At 43.7% G+C, this 14,711-nt stretch overlaps 1 protein-coding gene across 1 annotated transcript in view; it reads left to right on the plus strand.

The window, feature by feature from the left end:
* The window catches only part of LOC145714926 (pseudouridine-5'-phosphatase-like), a 292,524-nt gene extending 280,883 nt beyond the window's left edge, over positions 1-11,641 (plus strand). The window contains exon 6 of the transcript XR_014137061.1: positions 11,534-11,641. The gene's annotated coding sequence lies outside the window, so the exon portion shown is untranslated. The remainder of the gene's footprint in view (positions 1-11,533) is intronic.
* The last annotated feature ends 3,070 nt before the right edge of the window (positions 11,642-14,711 follow it).

Raw genomic sequence — 14,711 nt, forward strand, 5'->3', positions numbered from 1 at the left:
GCTGCGTGTACTGATGCTCCTGCCTTCTCATCAAAGAAGGCTCGCGTCCCTGGGATCAAACAGCACATCTGTGCTGGCTGTGTCAGCACGTTGATGTCCCCATCCATCAGGCTCAAGGCTGGAAGGCGTTGAGCCGCCTCAGGCGACTGCAGGGACCGTTCCTTCCCCCCCCCCCCCCCCGCCCCGCCCCCCCGGGCAGTTCCGACCTCCGCGGGGATAGATGGACAGGAAGAGGGGGTGATGTTACTTGTACGCAGCCAGCCCGCTTGTCGCACTGGTAGGCGCCTACAGCTGGCTCGCAAGAATGGGACCCTCTTTCTTACTCGGAAGCCCCAGTAACCTTCCACCTGAGCTGCTAGAGGTGAGCTTATCGATCAGTAAGAGAAGCTGTCTTGCCATCACTCGTCCTGGGAGGCCTAATTAACACAAGCTTGCTTGCTGAATTAGATAAAATTTACTGTCCGCCGAAATTAATGTGATGTTCTCTGAGCATCCTTCACCTAACAGTGGAAAATCAAGTTTAAGTGGTGGGAAGCTGGCGGGCGGGGCGGGGTGGAGGTGGGGGGGGTCCTAGCCTACTGAGAGCTGAAACATTTCGCAGTACAAAGAAGTAGCTTTTTCCAAGAGTTTGCAGGGACCAGTCTTTCTCCCTGACACCTGAGAGCCAGGGGTTAAACAGAATAACTAATTTTTATGCAGAACAACTGATACAAGAATTGTTGCTTGTGGTGACTCTTGTCATTTACTTTTCCCTCTACGCAGAACTGAGATGTCTCTTCCATTAAAGATAAGAGGGAATACAGATTTACTGCGATTTCGTAGCGTTGGGAAAATAATAGAAGTTTGAAGTTCCTTATTCAATACTTTGAAAGGCAGAGTAAGGAGGACTGTTTCTAAGTCTGGATTTACAGTAGAATCTGAAAGAGGAAAATTTAATCAGTCCTCGCTGTTTCAGATGCCAGAACTGTTCTGTGACTTTGTAAAATGTAATTCTTCCTATTGTATTCTGATTGATCGTGGTGCAACTTTTTAATTAAGTAGCTCTCTCTGGGCTCCACAGATTTCTGCCAAGACAACCTTACGTCTTCTGTATAGCACTCTCTAATTCGGTATCCTTTTTTTTTTTTTTTTTTTTTAATGTTTACTTACTTTGAGAGAGAAAGACCTTGCGCGTGAGTGGGGTAGGGGTAGAGAGAGAAGGAGAGAGACAATCCCAAGAGGGCTCCGTGCTGTCAGCATAGAGCCCAGTGCCGGGTTTGAACTCACCAGCCATGAGATCATAACCTGAGACGAATCCAGAGTCGGACGCTTAACCAACTGAGCCACCCGGGCCCCCTTATTTTGTCTTTATTGAGAAACTAATTAGAAGGGGGAAAAATGTTGTAACTAGAGCCATATTCATAGATGCTCTATAAACATTTAGGGGATCAGAGTTTTACAGCCCAGTACTTAACAGTCTTGAACTTTGAAGGAATAGGGATACATTTTTTTTTTAATTTTTTTTTTCAACGTTTTTTATTTATTTTTGGGACAGAGAGAGACAGAGCATGAACGGGGGAGGGGCAGAGAGAGAGGGAGACACAGAATCGGAAACAGGCGGGATACATTTTTTTTTAATGAATGTGTATTTCTATTTCTTTCCTCCCTAGGCATTTTTTTAAAAAAGGCCATTTTTTTTTTAAATATGCCCTGTTCGTCCCAAGACTGATTTCACAGCCAGATATGCTACTGATCTTTGGGTTTAGCGTTCTATTTGAATATATAAAAATGAAGACTTCATGAACATCTTCAAACCACATTTCAAATATCTAGAGGTCATTATGTCTGAAAATACTGTATTTTTTCGCACGTTTAGCCACGTTCATTTTGAATTCTTCCACAACGAGTTCAGTCTGTCTCAACCACTGAAACAATTACCTCAGGAGCCCACACTTCAACTAAATCCTTCAGGTCACTTTAGAATCAAATGTCATGGGGCGCCTGGGTGGCGCAGTCGGTTAAGCGTCCGACTTCAGCCAGGTCACGATCTCGCGGTCCGTGAGTTCGAGCCCCGCGTCAGGCTCTGGGCTGATGGCTCGGAGCCTGGAGCCTGTTTCCGATTCTGTGTCTCCCTCTCTCTCTGCTCCTCCCCCGTTCATGCTCTGTCTCTCTCTGTCCCAAAAATAAAAAAAATTAAAAACGTTGAAAAAAAAAAAAAATTAAAAAAAAAAAATAAATAAAAAAATAAAAAAAAAGAATCAAATGTCATAGGAAAGATTTGTCACTGTGAATCTCGGGACTGTTTTTGCAGGAACAAGGGTGAAGTGTGGCAGTAATCATGTGTAGCATCTCTAGGTCGCCTGTTTTACATCTTATTTTAGCCACATAAAGTTACTGGAAGATGGATCCATAATTATACTGAGATGATTCATCCTTTTAAATGCTTACATGAATTTTATTGAGAAGGTATAGCATAGTTCATGTAATCATTTTTCTACCAGTGGGCATTTAAATTATACCTAAACTTTTATTGCTGTCAACTATCGTTTCCTAAGTATCCTTGTCATATCCTGTGAGTCAGAACCAAACTACGGTTGGCCCTTCAAACGAGACAGGGGGTTGGGGGCGCCGACCCCCCACACAGTCAAAAATCCACGTATAACTTTTGTCAACCACTAGTAGCCTACTGTTGACTGGAAGCCTTAACAATAGTATAAACGGTCGGTCAACACATAGTTTGTGTGTTATATGATTACATACTATATTCTTACAGTACAATAAGGGAAGAGAAAATGTGATTAAAAAATCATAAGGAAGAGGGGCGCCTGGGTGGCGCAGTCGGTGAAGCGTCCGGCTTCAGCCAGGTCACGATCTCGCGGTCCGTGAGTTCGAGCCCCGCGTCAGGCTCTGGGCCGATGGCTCGGAGCCTGGAGCCTGTTTCCGATTCTGTGTCTCCCTCTCTCTCTGCCCCTCCCCCGTTCATGCTCTGTCTCTCTCTGTCCCAAAAATAAAATTAAAAAAAAAAAAAAAAAAAAAAATCATAAGGAAGAGAAAATACACTTACAGTACTGTAAGTATTTATTCTATACTTATTGATGCATTCAGTATATATTGTGCTATTATTTGCATTATTCTATTTGTGTATTATTTGTATACAAATACCGTATACAAATATATTTGTGTATTACATATTGTATACAAATATTTATTGAGTCAATTATTTATTGAAAAAAAATGACAAGTGGACCCATGCAATTCAAACCCATGTTGTTTATGAGTCAACTGTATTTTAGTTACTATAGCTTAGAACATGATTTAGTACTTGTGAGACATCATTTCCCCCTTAATTACCTTTCTTTTCCTGAATTTTACTCACTTTTTTTTTTTTTTTTTGCAGTTTTCACCCCTTGAGGACCTTAGAATAAGCATGTGTAGCTCAAGCATAAATCTGATTAATTGTATCTTTTTCTCAAATGTGAACATGGGTGAAAAAAATAAAACTATTTTATACTTCAATATGATCATCTACAAAGATCCTGCATCTTAGGGGTGCCTGGGTGGCTCAGTCGGTTAAGCGTCCAACTCTGGCTCAGGTCATGATCTCCTGATTCGTGGGTTGGAGCCCCGCATCAGGCTCCGTGCTGACGGCTCAGAGCCTGGAGCCTGTTTTGGATTCCGTGTCTCCCCCTGTCTCTCTCTCTGCTCCTCCCCCTCTCAGGCTCTGTCTCTCTCCCTCTCTCAAAAATACAATGAACGTTAAGAAATTTTTTTGAAAGATCCTGCATTTTAATACATTGACTATAATATTTGCCAGAATGAGATCATGGCAACTGATGAGTTACCTGTGAGTAATATTTATCACACTAATCTCTGACTATCGAGGTCATTGACACTTGTGTCATTGCACACTGATGCCAAACAGCATCCAAAGTTTCTATGTTGAATACTTCTCATTCCAGCCGTAGTCTCGATGTTTTGATTTTGTTCCCACAGCGCAGGATGGTGTGGGTGATTATATTCCTCAGTCGTCTAATGCCGTGTCACAATAAAATAGACACCCAATGTAGCCTCTTACAATAGCACACGTTCATGTCCTCGCAGCTTCTGTGGCTCAGAAATCCTGCAGTGGCTGAGCCGGGTATTCGTGGCTCAGGTTATCTCATGACGTCAGCTGGGCCTGCAGGCGTCTGTAGGCTTGACTGGGGCTGGAAGATCTGTGTGCAGGATGGTTTGCCTCAAGCCTGTTAGCTGCACGTGTCCATTCCTTGCGACGGACTGCTCAGCCTACTCCACTGGGTTGCTTGAATGTGCTTACAAGAAGGCGGGCCACTGGCTTTCTTCAGAATGAGTGAGCCAAGACAGAGAGCGAGATAGACGCCAGAATGTATTTTACGACCTAACTGGCTGGGAGGCATATACCGTTCCTGCACAACAGTAGAGTTCTATTGGTCACACAAACCATCCTGGTGCACTGCAGTAGAGGATTATGTCAGGGTGTGCCTAGCACAGGGCAGGGATCATTACAGCCCACTTGACTGCAGCTACAGCAGTGAGTAGGAGCTCGTAGTTCCAGTTCTCTGTCTGCAGCCAAAGACACATCGTTCTTACTCACACTTTCAACAGCTCGTGGTCTCCAGTGACTTCCTTTTATAATATGCCACCCTCACCACCAATATGTGCAAAGCACTGTGCCACCATGACCACAGTTATGAACGGGGGCACTCAGATTCCCTTCAGCATTACTCTAAGATCAGTCTCTTAAGTGATGAAGTGCTTTGTTGGAGCTAAGTTCTTTTTAAAACTTAGTAATGAGCTTTTTTCCCCTCCTCCATAGTTAATTGAGGTTGAACATGATTTCCCTAAAGCACAAGAGTGCAGATGGTGCCATCTGCAGTGTACCCAATAGGGCTACACAGTGAACAGGTCCCACAGTCTGGATAAATACTCCCTTTCTACTGGCCACATCTCACCCGTCATCACATCTGTACGTTGCTCCAGGAAAGTCAGCCCAGGTGAATGTTAAGAATGGTTGAGTCACGTGGCTTCCTGTCCTTCCTTACAGTCTTTTCTTTCTCTCCCGCCATCGCCATCTCTCCATCTCTCCATCTTATTCTGTTTTAGGTTACAAGCACACACCTATGCGTATATCATCCGAGAAGAGTTGGGTGCTCCAGTGATTCACGCAGATATAAACTACAACATAGAACTTGTTTTTCAGTGACTTCTCTACTCGATTCTGTCTGCCATAAGTAGAGATGTCGAGGTAATTTGTGGAAACTCGCTGAGTAGAATTAAAAGCACATTAAGATGTTTTACCATATTGGTCACGAAATGCTTGATCTTTCCTTTTACTTATTCTTTCTGACCCACAATTTGACTGTCGTTATGTAATAACTTACGTCCAAAATATCCCTCATAATGAAGGGACTTGATGATAAAGACTTGCTCATAAACACACGTGCATACGCGCCCGTGCACACACACACGCACACACGCACTGAACCTGATTAAAACAAACTATTGTCAGTTTTTACCCCTCAGGCATCTCTAAAGGTATAAAAGGTGTCACATTTGATAGTATAATGACCTTCCATTCAGGGCCTCCTTATGGTCCAGAAGGCCCGCACTTGCTCAATGAACGTGACCTTGGTTTGGGATTGCTGATGATGTTGAATCACTGTACTTCACTTCTTTTCAGGGAGGTTATGGTAGCAATTAACTTCCCAATTCACATGGTCAGGATGACTCACACTTGAAAGCCCCGGAGTTGTCCAAAGATCAATTTTCTTTTAGGATTGCCCTGGGAAGCTCAAAAGCAGCAGTGAAACATGACAGTGTGAATAGCAAGGGTCTAATTTCCAGGAAGGAGACTAACCCTATGGGGGAGTTTCTCACCCTATTTTCCCTGAAGACTGAGAGTCGTTATATCTCGGTTTTTGACATAGTAAAGGCACCATTATATACCCCTAAATAATTTTATTATTTACCCAAGACATATTAAAAAGATGTGGAGACGTAATTCTTGAATTTCTTGCATTTCTGCATGTATTACAAGCAGAGGAACTGGTAGCCTTCCTTGTGGACTGTCTTTCCAAGGATGTCTGTGTAGCTAACAGCCTTCGAAGACAGATAGTGTCTTCCCTTCAAGCAAGTAGCCGGTTACTTACTCCCCATTAATTTATTGGTAAAGATAATGTCTTCCTCGAGAGGAAAGATCAGACCGGCTGACTGCCCGTTATAAGTATTCAGGTCAGGTTCCCTAAGCTACAGTGTCAGGTTCCCACCCCTGTAGGAGGTTCTTGTCCTGCAACATTATCGACTGTGTGTGCACCTGCACCTGGGGGAAGTCAGCCACCATATTGTGAGGAAAACTTGTGGAGAGACAGAGAGCACCATGAAACAAGAGACCAAAGCTTGCTTACAGCCACATGAGTGAGCCACAGATGGGACGGCAACCCTGCCGACACATGGGCTGCAACCCCATCAGATGCCCTGAGCCACAGGAGCCCAGCCACCCCACACCTGTGAGATACACCCACACAAGCTGTGAGATAATCAGCGTTTGCTGTTTTCAGGGCTGTGTTTGGGGATGATTTGTCACACAGCAATAACTAAATAATACAAACCAAGAAGAGTGCCTAGAGCATGAGAGGGCTTCGTTAACAAACGAGTAAAAGAAGATCCATGTCTCTAGGTTCTTGGATGTGGTCGTCCTGGTGTCCAGTGGGACTCTTTGATTTCTGGAGGTGGTGTGACAGTTTCCAGACATCCGGGACAATGGAGCTGGAGCTCTCCTCAAGAGCAAATGAAGGGACAGACCAAAGAAGCTTCCCTGCATGAGCCTAGATCCAATCCAAGAAATGTAGCTGAGATGGAAGAAGTGAGGTCCACCAGAAATCCTCTTGAACAGGATTGGATGTCTGGGAGATACCATCCTGTGAGTCTCCTGAGGATGGACAATTACACACCTGCTCTGGATTAAACAACCTGCTCAAGAATGAATAAATAACCCTTGAGAGTGCCTGGGTGGCTGAGTCAGTTGAGCATCAAGCTCTTGGTTTCGGCTCAGGTCATGATCTCACAATTCATGGGTCTGAGCCTTGCATCAGGCTCTGCACTGACATTGAGGAGCCTGCCTGGGATTCTCTCTCTCCCTCTCTCTCTCTTTCCCTCCTGTTCTCTCTCTCCCTCTGTCTCTGCCTCTCCCTTTCTCTCTCTTTCTCTGTCTCTCACTCTCAAAATAAATAAATAAAACCTTTAAAAAATCAATGAATAAGTAATCCCTAGTCTGGAGGGAGACACTGATTAGCTTTCAGGTTTCTTGTTTCTGAGGGGGTATGCAGAACTGGGTAAGCTGAGACCTTCGTCTGAATACATGTTCCAGAAAAACTCCAACTTGCCTGCCTGCAGCCCCCACTTGTCTGACCCCCTCCCCAGTCTCCACAATCCCCAATTTGATTCTAAAGTCAGATCCTTCTCTTCCCACAGAATGGATTCCAAAGTAGCTACTATGGTGATCTACCATGTTTTTCTTATTTTCAATAATATATTCATGTAATAATGAAAATTTTAAAACATACAAACAATTTGAACGATTTTTTCATTGAACAGTGATGTACCTGTCACACAGGTTCTACCATTAACATTTTACTAGGTGTAGGAGTTTCCTATCACTCCTATGACAAATTATCACACTCTTAGTGGCTAAATGACATAAATTTACTATCTTACTGTTCTGGAGGTCAGAAGTCTGATGCAGGTATCCCCTGCATAGTGTTGACAGGGTTGTGGTTTTTTCTGCAGGCATGAGGAGGAATCGTGTCCTTGACTTTCCAGCTTCTAGAAGCAGCCCATATGCCATGGCCTTCCCTTCGTTCTGTGTGCAGTCTTGCTTGCTTGCCTTTCTGTACACAGGTGTTGATCCTGATAAACTTTGTGCTTGCGAATCACCCTCTTAGTCGGCTTCCTGCCGAACCCAACCCCAGACACCACACTCTGTCAAATCCTGCTAGGAGCACAGTGCCTTACCCCCAGCTCATGAAAATCTAAAATTACGTTCTGGAAGAATCCAAAGATATCTATAAGAAGGAGAAGGAGAGGGAAGAAGAGGGAAGAATAAAGGAGAAGAATAAGGAGAAAAATAAGAAGAGAGAGAAAAGGAAATGAAAAAAGAAGAGAAAGAAGGAAGGGAAAGGAAGGGAAGGAAGGAAGGAAGGAAAAGGAGGGACAGAAGGGAGGGAAGGAAGGAGGGACAGAAGGAAGGGAAGGAAGGAGGGAAAAAGGAGGGAAGGAAGAAGAGGGAGGGAGGGAAGAAGGAGGGAGGGAGGGAGAAAGGGGAGAAGAGAGGAGAGGGGAGGAGAGGAGGGACCTACCTTCATTCAGTAGGATGTTGGGACAAGTCTATCTTTTGTAGATGGTGGGTCAATGTGACTGTGAGTCTTCTTCAGGACAGATGTGCTTCCTTAGGACCATGAGGTTCAGTCCACATTCAGGCATTCAGGTGTTAGCTGGCTTTCACAGTGGAAATGGGGATCCCGATGGGGTGAACTCTGAATGTAAAGCTTTTCTTTTTACTTCTTTTCTTGAGTAATGGTAGACTTTCTCAGAGTGTAGTTTGCTATTTAGCTGAGACTAGCTTCACCTGGACCAAGTCAAAATGACAAAAACCAATAATCATCTCCAGTCACTTTGTTGGAAAATGGAGAGAACCATTGAAATTTTCTGTCCACGTACCAGAAAGTAAGAAACAAATTGCTTACTGATAGCTCTATCATCTAGCTATCTAGCTATCTAGCTATCTATCTAGCTATCATATCTATCATCTATCTATCTATCTATCTATCTATCATCTATGTATCATTTCTATCATCTATCTATCCATCCATCATATCTATTCATCCATCCATCATATCTATCTATCTATCTATCTATCTATCTATCTATCTATCTATCATCTATCTATCTATCATTTCTATCATCAATCTATCCATCCATCATATCTATCTATCTATCTATCTATCTATCATCTATCTATCAACCCATCATATCTATCTATCATCTATGTATCTATCCATCTGTCATCAATCTCTGCATCATCTATCTTTACGTATCATCTGCCTACCTCCTAAATTAGTAATTATTTATTATCTCCCTAGCTATCATCTATTTATCTATGTATCATCTCTCCATAGATATACCCATCTATGTTAAATACACAAAAATCCCACCAGACCTCCTGATTCTTTTCCTCCCTGCATATCGCATATACAATCTATTATTAGATCCTGCCGGCCCTATCTATTTTCTCCCTGGCTACCACTGCCACTCTAGCCCAGATGGCCTGGAGCTCTAGTTCCTACACACTGTGCTAGTCTGTCTCTTGCTGCATCACCTCGCACTTCCCTTCCTACTGTATATTCACACTGCAGACGGAGTGATTTTTTGGCAGAAACACATCTCAGCTTCACACCATCCAAAGCCTTCGCATTCAGCCCAAGATAACATGCAAACTTGTTCCCAAGATCCCAAGGCTCTGAGTGGCCCCTGCTCCCTACTCCCCTCTTGAGCCTCCTCTCTTCCTCCTCTCTTCTCTGCTCACTGGCCTCTGACTGGCAGCCCTTTCTTCTTCCCTATTAAGCGACAAGCCCTCTTCCCCACGCTCTGTGTCTGCCTTGCCCTGTCTTCATGAGGACAGTCTGAGTGTTATCTGTGCTGGGGAACCTTCTCCAACCACAAGTTGAGAATATCACCTCCACCAGCCAACTTGGAATCACTCTTAATCTCCGGGGGACATTGTGACTATCCCATTTCTTTGTTTCAAATTCTCCATCACATGAAGCAGCACAGTGGCATAAGTTATTTTGCTCACATATCTATCTGCTTATTGTATGAATAGGCTTCATGACAGTGACACTCCCTGTCCTTGTCACCACCCTCTGCCGGCACTCGGAACATCTACCAATACATAGTTGGTGTTCACCAAATACGTTATTGAATGAAGGGTTGATTCTTTGGTTATGAAGTAAGGTAACACTAAGAAAATGAAATTACATCCAAATGAGGTTTTATTTTCTCTAAAAAAACACAGGCTTCAGAACCCAAAGTGTAGTCAAAGTGTTAAGAAAACATTGGTCTGCTTCAAGATTCATGACTATAGCTTTCCCCAAGATTTTGGTGATAACAGCAAAGATAATCCTTGAGTCCAATGATTGAAGTAAGTACAAACAATTGGGACGCCTGGGTGGCTCAGTAGGTTAAGCAGCCGACTTCGGCTCAGGTCACGATCTCGCAGTTCATGAGTTCGAGCCCTGCATCGGGCTCTGTGCTGACAGCTCAGAGCCTGGAGCCTGTTTCAGATTCTGTGTCTCCCTCTCTCTGGCCCTCCCCTGTTCATGCTCTGTCTCTCCCTGTCTCAAAAATAAATAAAACGTTAAAAATCTTTTTAAGTAAGTACAAACAATTTAAGCATGAGGATATATTAAATTCAAGCATCAAAGACAATTCGTATCAAGTATCAAAGACAATTTAAACGAAAGTCGTTAATGACCACACTGTGCCATCCTCATCAAATAAGAAACTACGTTTTCATTTTTGGTCCGAGGTTATTATGCCATAAACACTAGGAAATTGTGTAAAAAGAGTTGCAGGGAAAAATAATCACCTACAGTTACATGAAGGATACTGTAGCACAGGAAAAACAATTTTCCTTCTACCACTTAGAGTTTTCTTCTGAGACCCCTGTAATAAAAGACAGGTTAGCAAGAGAAAAACACACAGAAGTTTATTAACAGGTCTATCTCCTGTATACGTGGGGGATACCCAGGAAAAAACTCAGAGGGGTGGCTTTAGAATTTAGGATCTGAATAGGGGAGGGGAAGGGGGATGTAGGCAGGGAGAGTAAATGATTTTAGGAAAGATGACTGGGCCCTTGGAAAACCAGGTGGAGGTAGGACAATTTCTGACCGAATTTGTGTGCGGGTAAATTGGAGGTCTAATCTCCTCTCCTGTGACAGGAGACCATCTTCCCAGTTGATGACACTCCCAAGGAGGGCACCCATGACAGTTGCGTTCCTTTTGGAGGACGTGTCTTTAGGCAAATGAAGGAAGTTCAGGGAAAGCCTCTCCCTTCACCTGCTGGTTTTCAAATGGCTATGATTCAAAATAATCTGGATAACAAAGTGGTAAATTTGGGGGTGGTTGTAGCCATTGAAGTGTCTTCAGCACTAATGCCACCGAATTAAAAAGTTAAGGAGCAGTATTCCACAGCACAAAAAGCAAAACACAATAGGATAATAAGAGACCAAGAAATGGGGACATTCTCTTGAACAGTGACACAGACTTTCTGTTTCCTCACTGGGTGTCTACCTCAGAAAAAGAGGCAAAATGCAATGCATCTGACTAGATGGTCTGTACCAATGCTCACAGCTGCACATGGCAGGCACCTAGATGTTTCTGCTTATATTCAGCAACCAGCCCAAGGTCTGAGCAGTAAACGTTTGAGGCTGGAGCAAGTTTTATTGTCTCTTGTCATGATTTACCTTGTGTTTTATGTTAGGTAGCCAGGATTCTGACTACGTGTTGGTTGATGCTCGAACGGATTTTTGAGCCACCATCGAATCATTTCTGAGGTCCGTCTACCGGGATCAAGTCCCATAAAGCAGGTAAGCCACGTGAAATTTGACCAGCGCCATACTGACGGGCTATTGTTATAATCTTCCGGTGTGAATCAACCGGGGCGTGAGGTGGGGAGAGAATGTTCAAGACAGAAACGGAGAACCTGCTGGAAATGTACTCCATCACAGTGCAGAAGAGGAAGTTGGGAAAAAAACATAGGTTTCGAAAGGAATGATAACAATGATCTTTTTTACCTGGTAAGATTTATTAGGAGGTGCTGGGAGTGTTTTATAAGATCCAAAGGAGCAAGTCTCAGGGATTAGGTGGGTGTATTGAATGTGGGCTACAGATAAGAGGCAGTAAAGGTGGCCCAGATGAGTGTGTGAGCAACACCCAACTTTTAGAAAGCGCTAGATGCTTTAATCTGGCCTTCAGAAGAGTGCAGTGTCCACTCCCATCTTACATGGAAGTCTGCAAATGCAAAGGCTCAGGGTATCAGAGAACATTTGGAATATCTGAATTCTGCACTAAGACTTTTGTCCAGAGAAGAGTGGGTGCTATGCAAAGAATCTACACACGGTAATAGAAATGATTCACCCAGATGGTGTCTTTTTCTTTAGTTCTTCCCCTCTCTGTTTTGTTTTCTCTTTGGAGACACTGCTGGGAATTTCACCCAGACAAGCTGTGATCTATACAAGACCAGTCCCTATCTTATTTAGTACGTTAGTCTTCTTGAAGTGCAGCTCATGGTCTTAAACAAATACCTTGCGTGTTTCTATGCTTAATGTCTGTTTCTGCTTCAAGATTTTAGACTCTAAGAGCTGGGCATTGAGTCTCTCTGTCTCCCTATTGCTATGTGCCTGGGGCCGAGCCTTTTTGGTTGGGCATGTAGTAGATGATTGATAAACGGGTATTGAAGAAGTGAATGAAAAGTTAAATGGCATTGAGTTGACTGTTATATGAGCCAAGAAGAGACAATACGATAAACGGTATGGCGTCTTAGAAAGGGAGAGAGCAGTGACCTGAGTATTCATGAAGGTTGTTGGATCTTGGTTCAGACCTTAAATGGTGGATGAGATTTACAGAGAAAGACCCTGAATGTCACCAGATGAACATGAACAAGGTGTATTGTGATTACATCATGGAGAATCTGTTCTGAAGTAGAAGGGAAAGAGTCTCAGCCCGTTGAAAGAGAGACCGAGATGGTGATAAGATACTAGAGCCCTACAAGTGCTTTGCCATAGGACCGACATCCATTTATAACTGATGCTGGTCAGTTTGTCCTTACATACACGATATATCCCTTATAAAGTTATTAGGAGTTTTTATTTGGTGGGGGGGGGGGGGGGCAGGGAAAGTTGTGATGGAAATATATCATGAGTGAAGAGTTTGACATGTTGCCAATTTCTTGCTTCAAGTTAAGACAGCAACACAAGTTACGGGGCACCTGGGTGGCTCAGTTGGTTGAGCATCCAACTCTTGGTTTCAGCTGAGGTCATGGTCTCATGGTTTGTGGGATCAAGTCCTGCATCGGGCTCTGTGCTGAGAGCAGGGAGCCTGCTTGGGATTCTCTCTCTCTCCCTATCTCTCTGCCCCTCCCATGCTCACGCTTGCTCATGGTCTCTCTTTCCCTCTCTCTCAAAATAAATGAACAAACAAACAAAAAAAAAAAAACCCACAAGTTTATAACATTAAGGAATGAAAGGGAAGTTTTTTGCCAGTAAAGTTACCTAATGACTATTGGTTGCTCAGGAAGAAATTTCAAACCTACCAGAGGTGTGTGAGATCAGAACACCCTCCAGGGAGGTAATACAGCAAAGGCTCAGGAAGTGTCAATTTCTAGGGAAATGGAAAACATCAATGAAAGAAATATAATTTGTAGAGGAATGCTCAAATATTGAAATTGGGACTGTGTTGCAAATACGTCCCTGGGTAATAGGAAATTCGGTAATGAATTTTCTCACCCATAGGTGAAGAAACATTTGCCAAGTAGAGGAATGTTAAAAGAGAAGGAAAATAACACCACAGGTAATGCAACGTAATGATTTAGTAATTTAAGCAGGTACTTGTGTAAAAAGGACTGTTCCTAAAATTAGCCAATATTGAGTCTAAGAAGAAAAACGCTTTTCAGCTGTCACTGATTGAATCAAATCAAACTAGAAATAATGAATTGCTCTTTGACAAAACGTTCACATTGGTAGAAGAGAGGGTGGCAGCCAGTGTGATCACATTCATCTCTGCGAAGGGATTTACATTTACTTATTCACGGCAGTCGTGCAAATTTCAGTGTCGTGGGGAGACTCTGTCCTGCCACCGTTTGGTGAAGACTGCCCTAGGTTACCCTGCCCTAGGTTACCACCACGGCGTTCAGTTTTGTGTCTCGTTCTTTCCCGGACTTTGTGTCCGTGTTTCCTCCGCGTCCTGGCATCCGTATCTTGGTGTAGGCTACTGTTCCCTCCCAGAGAACATTCTCAGAGATTTGTGAGAGTGTCGGAAATGAGAGGCATGTCTACACAGATGGTACATTCATTTTCACTCTGCGGTCTGCGGAGATTAAGCACTGACCCAACAAAAACAATGTGCCGAGAAGTCAGGGTAACTGGGGCAGTGCGTGGACAGAAAATACAGAAAGTAGCACTCCCACAACCTGTCAGGAAGGGAGCCTCTGTTATTGCTGATTACAGAATAACCTCGTGAAGCTGAAGTCAGACTCAAGAAAAGCATCCACTGTTATGTGCTGGGCGAGACAGAATGTGTGGAGACAGGATGTATGGGACCAACCGAAATGAGCAGGGAGCTCCCTCCCATTTGAGAATGGCCGTTATGCTCTAGAGTTGTGTCCCCACCCCCCCACCCCCGCCCCGCCAATGTAATCAGTCTGTTTCCCCGAAGCATCCCGGGAATGCAGTCTGAGTCCAGGAGGAGACCAGCCCTGACCTCTGGGATACATATCTTCTCTTAAGCCAATTTACAATCTTGGGAGATACGTGGCATAAGACACAAATGACATACGCACCCCTCTCACAAATACAATCCACGAATAAGAAGCCACAAGCACCATGGAACAAAGTGTGCATGCACCAGCCAGTAGGTGATGATTATGGGAAGGCCTTTGTGAA

The sequence above is a fragment of the Panthera onca genome, chromosome Y (genome assembly GCF_046562875.1).
Source record: "Panthera onca isolate mPanOnc1 chromosome Y, mPanOnc1 haplotype 2, whole genome shotgun sequence".
NCBI lineage: Eukaryota > Metazoa > Chordata > Mammalia > Carnivora > Felidae > Panthera > Panthera onca.